Source organism: Mytilus californianus, unplaced genomic scaffold (genome assembly GCF_021869535.1).
Source record: "Mytilus californianus isolate M0D057914Y unplaced genomic scaffold, xbMytCali1.0.p SCAF_3, whole genome shotgun sequence".
Classification (NCBI taxonomy): Eukaryota; Metazoa; Mollusca; class Bivalvia; order Mytilida; family Mytilidae; genus Mytilus; species Mytilus californianus.
The window spans coordinates 70,778,260-70,784,363 of record NW_026262679.1 but is presented as its reverse complement, the minus strand read 5'-3'; positions in this window follow the sequence as shown (position 1 = coordinate 70,784,363).

Below are 6,104 nucleotides of genomic sequence, written 5' to 3'. Positions count from 1 at the left end.
CAGTGGGAATGGCTACACAGGACGTCCACTATTTTCAATTTTTGTACACTTATTACAAGGCGCTGTTCTCTCCTCCTTTCCATGCACTCATTCCCAATAAAGGTGACACTATACATTTATTTCCCTTGGCTGAGGGAGATATGAAATTTTTTTCACCCAAGAAAATTCATATTCCCGAGGATATTGCGCGAGGGAAATATGACTTTTTGAGGGTGAACAAATCTTCATATCTCCCTAAGCCAAGCGAAATGATGTTTTGTTCCAGTCAGCTATACTTTTTAATCCCTGAAAATAAAATATTAATTTATACATACAATATGTTTCTTATCCTCTTGATTTTCTACAATGTAACTAAACACGACATAAACATTGATAAATAATTTCGATCAAAAGATTTTAAAGTTTATTATTTATTCTTGTATAAGAACTTTTTCTCTGTTTTTAGGATGAGGATAGAAAAATGTGTTAAGAAGGTTCCTGATTGGAAGAATAACATACTGAATAGATAGCAGATGTTTATATTCCAGTTGCTAATAAAAATATTCTGGAAGACATGTGATCCAACCACGAGTCTTATATTGAGTCTGTTAGCTTAATTTAAGCCTTCTTTTAAACCAGGACACTTAATACAGAAGCACCAAATTTTTTTTCCTATAGTTTGACCTGACTAGGTAGTAAACTCCTTACTTTTTTGTGTAACTCTGACAGGTTTTATCTAGTTTAAACAGCAATTAAACGTATACCTATTTCTGGGAATTAAACAAGCTTACTATGTTGATTGTTGAAGGTCGTAGGATGACCTACAGTTGTTTTTGAAATCAACCGTCCGGGCAGGGGATTCGAACCGTTACCCCCTTTCATTGCATTGCTATCTGCATTGTGAGCGAGAGCCTTATCCCCACTACTACCGGAGAGATAATCATCAAATGGCAATTTAAGATATTTAAACTACAATGTGGTGTTTGAGGTAAATAATAATTTATTTGTATCATTTAAATGATTAATAATATGTTGCTGTCTTATTGAAAATTTCCCCACATCACCTTTTATTAATATAATCATTATACAAAATGTATATATATATGAAATGAAGCACTTAAATTGCTTTTTGGCTCCTTTAACTGCTATTCATAGAATTATAAAATTTGTAGGGAAAACTTTTTATTTAAATAATCCTAGTATCTGTAAGAAAAATAATTTTATTCCATATTAATCTATGCAATTCTTGGTATTTTTTAGTAGGTAGCCATTTGTGGTTAGTTGATACCCACTTTTCCAAATTTTGTCTCTTTAAACATTTTCCATAAATAGTTTCCTCTTTCCCCTTTGTACAGGAATAGGAACTGTGCATGGTGACCATCATCCATGCTAATGATTTGCTTCCCTTGTACCATTAAATTTCAACATTTGGACCGCAAATGGTGATAATTTTTCACATTTGTGGCCACTCATCACCATACTGTTCTAGATCGGTCAACACAAGATCTCCAATATTGACAGAATCTTTTACTATGCTTAGTTGAGGCCTGGCTGTTTTGTTTTGTGTCGGAAAACTACACAGAGCAACTAAGCATAGTAAAAGATTCTGTCAATATTGGAGATCTTGTGTTGACCTATCAAGAACAGTATGGTAAAGTCACCCGGGGTATCAACTAACCACAAATGGCTACCTACTAAAAAATACCAAGAATTGCATAGATCAATATGGAATAAAATTATTTTTCTTACAGATACTAGGATTATTTAAATAAAAAGTTTTCCCTACAAATTTTATAATTCTATGAATAGCAGTTAAAGGAGCCAAAAAGCAATTTAAGTGCTTCATTTCATATATATATATATATAATGATTATATTAATAAAAGGTGATGTGGGGAAATTTTCAATAAGGTTGAGGCAAACTTAAATTAGAGAACGGAAACGAAAAATTCAGCAATTTTTCCATTTGTAAAGGGTATAACTCTAGAAAGGTAAAAGTGACGCCACCCTTATTTAGACTTGATCTGTGTTTTGTGGTAATAAGCATTGTGTGTATAAGTTTCATAACATTTGGTTCATTTGGTTGAGGCAAACTAAAGTTTGAGAACAGAAACCAATTTCATAACGTAGACATACAGGCAGACAAGGGTAAAACTTAATGCTCCCTCCACTATGGTGGGGGCATAAAAAGCATAAAATTATCATGTTTATTTGGTGGTGAGTCATCTTGCAAAATCTGAAATGTCAGCAACACCACCCCACCAACCGATTGACTTGAACAATGAAAGGGTGAGAGAAGTTTCTGCTCCAGTACTATGGGTTAGAGTCACGACAGTAAAAATTAGGCAATAGCTTGTTATTTTCAAAATGATTCATGGTGAATTATAAACATATATAGTAAATAAAGGAAGTTCAAATTAACACTAGGATTCATTATTCTGTCCTTTCCTTCCAATGTTATATAGTGATGGGGGAGTTTGTCAATCTGTTCATTTGTCTGTTCACCCTTTTGTCCCACTGGACCACTTGCACAATTTTGTGAAACTTGCACAGAACCTTACTCACATGACTTATTTTTAGCACCTCCTATTTCATTTCATCTGTTACTTTTTTGGGGGAGCATTTGGGATGGCCTAGACTTTGTTAATATTAAAATTATTTTTGGGTTTCTCTTACTTTGCCATAGCTTTATTTGGAAGGGTACCAATTTTGTATCAGTAACTCCTCCTGAACCCTGTATTACAATTAATTGAAACTTACTCACAATCATAACCATCTTATGAAATTGTGCACCTTCTATTTTGTTTTATCAATCCTTTTTGGGATTTCCCTATCAAATCATGGACTTTGTAAGTGGTGGGCTGTCAATTTTGAGAGCTTTGCATGGTACATCTAGTTTCATAACTGATCTTAAATCGTGGTATTGTCCACTACATTACTTAAATTGATTTTTAGAAACATTCCTATGGATTATAAAAATCTTTTTGGTAAAATATGACTGAATTGTGAAGAATTGTACAATCATTTTTTTTCTTCAAATGTTTCTTTGAATGAAATTTTTCACCCTTTGTATAGTATTAAAAAAAAACAGAAAGAAGAATTAAAACTAATGTCTTATATTGTATACAGACAACGAAGAAAGTCATAAACAAACAACTTTAATGAAACAGATTTTTATCACAGTAAAAAATTGCACAATATGTAACAGTAAATTTGAACCGGTAGTAAAATATGTCCGCCAGACTTTTTTTCCTAGTTAATCAAGTCCATGACCATTATTTTACTAGGAATTTAAGTCCCAGGACAAATTTTCCTAGGAAAATAAGTCCATAGCTAGTAAAATATGTCTGGCACTTATTTTCCTAGGAAAAATTGTCCCAAGACATGTTTTTCAGGTAATTTTTATTATATTTTAAAAATTATTGAAAATAAAAAAAACATTTTCTTAGTTAAGATTGGAAAGTTTCATTAATTTTTCCTATTAAAATAAAAGGACATTGCCGGACGTTATAACCTAGGCATGTTAATGATTCCTAGAAAAATTAGTCTGGGGACATGAATTTTATTAAAATATTAATGCATAACTCTTAAACAATACTAAAACATAATAAAATGCTTCGCTGGGGCGCAGCTTGATACGACCGCAGAGGTCGAACCCTGAACAGTTGGGGCAAGTATGGACACAACATTCAAGCTTGATACAGCTCTGAATTTGGATTGTTATTAAATATTTGACACAGCATAGGTTTCTGACACAGAAAGAATGTGGTCTAAGAACTTGAATTTTTTTAATTTACCTATTATGGTCCAATGTCCAAAATCAAAATAACTGGTTAGATTCAGCATATCAAAGAACCCCATATATTCAATTTTTGTTAAAATCAAACAAAGTTTAATTTTGGACCCCAACTTGGACAAACTTGAAAACTGGGCCCATAATCAAAAATCTAAACACATGTTTAGATTCAGCATATCAAAGAACCCCAAGAATTCAATTTTTGCTAAAATCAAACTAAGTTTAATTTTGGACCCTTTGGACCTTAATGTAGACCAATTTAAAAAACGGGACTTAAAATTAAAAATCTAAATACACGGTTAGATTTGGAATATTAAAGAACCCCAATAATTCAATTTTTGATGAAATCAAACAAAGTTTAATTTTGGACCATTTTGACCTCAATATGAACCAATTTGATAGCGGGGCCCACAAATAAAAAATCTAAATTCATGGTTAGATTCAGCATATCAAAGAACCCCATATATTCAATTTTTGTTGAAATCAAAAAAAGTATAATTTTGGACCCCAACTTGGACCAACTTGAAAACTGGGCCCATAATCAAAAATCTAAACACATGTTTAGATTCAGCATATCAAAGAACCCCAAGAATTCAATTTTTGTTAAAATCAAACTAAGTTTAATTTTGGACCCTTTGGACCTCAATGAAGACCAATTTAAAAAACGGGACCCAAATTAAAAATCTAAAAACACGGTTAGATTTGGCATATCAAAGAACCCCAATAATTCAATTTTAGATGATATCAAACAAAGTTTAATTTTGGACCCTTTTGACCTCAATATGAACCAATTTGATAGCGGGGCCTACAAATAAAAAATCTAAATACATGGTTAGATTCAGCATATCAAAGAACCTCATATATTCAATTTTTGTTGAAATCAAACAAAGTTTAATTTTGGACTCCAATTTGGACCAACTTGAAAACTGGGCCCATAATCAAAAATCTAAATACATGTTTAGATTCAGCATATCAAAGAACCCCATATATTCAATTTTTGTTGAAATCAAACAAAGTTTAAATACTGGACCCTATCTTGGACCAACTTGAAAACTGGGCCCATAATCAAAAATCTAAACACATGTTTAGATTCAGCAAATCAAAGAACCCCAAGAATTCAATTTTTGTTAAAATCAAACTAAGTTTAATTTGGACCCTTTGGACCTCAATGTAGACCAATTTAAAAAACAGGACCCAAAATTAAAAACCTAAATACACGGTTAGATTTGGAATATCAAAGAACCCCAATAATTCAATTTTAGATGAAATCAAACAAAGTTTAATTTTGGACCCTTTTGACCTCAATATGAACCAATTAGATAACGGGGTCCACAAATAAAAAATCTAAATACATGGTTAGATTCAGCATATCAAAGAACCCCATATATTCAATTTTTGTTGAAATCAAACAAAGTTTAATTTTGGACCCCAATTTGGACCAACTTGAAAACTGGCCAAAAATCAAAAATCTAAATACATGTTTAGATTCAGCATATCAAAGAACCTCATATATTCAATTTTTGTTAAAATCAAACAAAGTTTAATTTTGGACCCTTTGGACATTAATGTAGACCAATTTGAAAACTGGACCCAAAATTAAAAATCTAAATACACTGTTAGATTCGGCATAACAAATAAATAAATGTGATCAAAGATTTTACAAATCTAATGCGCCATACTGTGCAATTAAAGATTACTTCTTGAAATTTTTCAATATTTGAAATTTGAAAAAAAAATAATATTTGAAGAATAATTCTTTTTAATTTCTGAAATCTGAAATGAGAAAAAATTGGCCCCCCACAATTTCTTTTTATCCGCCCCCCCTTTTTCCCCCAAAAAAATTCTTTCCCTCAAGATATGGTCATAATCTCAATTCAAATTTCGAATGGAGTTGGCAACCATAATTACCCATTTAAATTTACCATAGTGCTAACTTAATCTATTTTATAATAGAATTAATAAAAATATAGTGTCAAATCTTTCATATGGATTTTTTTGTAAAAAAAAAAGATGAAAACATTTGCAGATATTTTTACTGGTCTTCCTTTATAAATATGCATTTCTTTAAACATAATTTAAAAGCAGTGTAAGGGAAGTAACCAAAACGTTGTATTTGGATTACCTCCCTTACACTGTTTTAGATTATCTTTATTGTTCATTAACCATTACTTTATGCATAATTTAAAAGCAGTGTAAGGGAGATAATTTCAATGATGTATTTGATTTATCTCCCTTACACTGCTTTAAATTATGTTTTGTACTAAAGTATTTGTCCATTAACCAGGACAACCTTGTTTTTCCCCCTTTTTTGCCCCTAATTCCTAAACGGT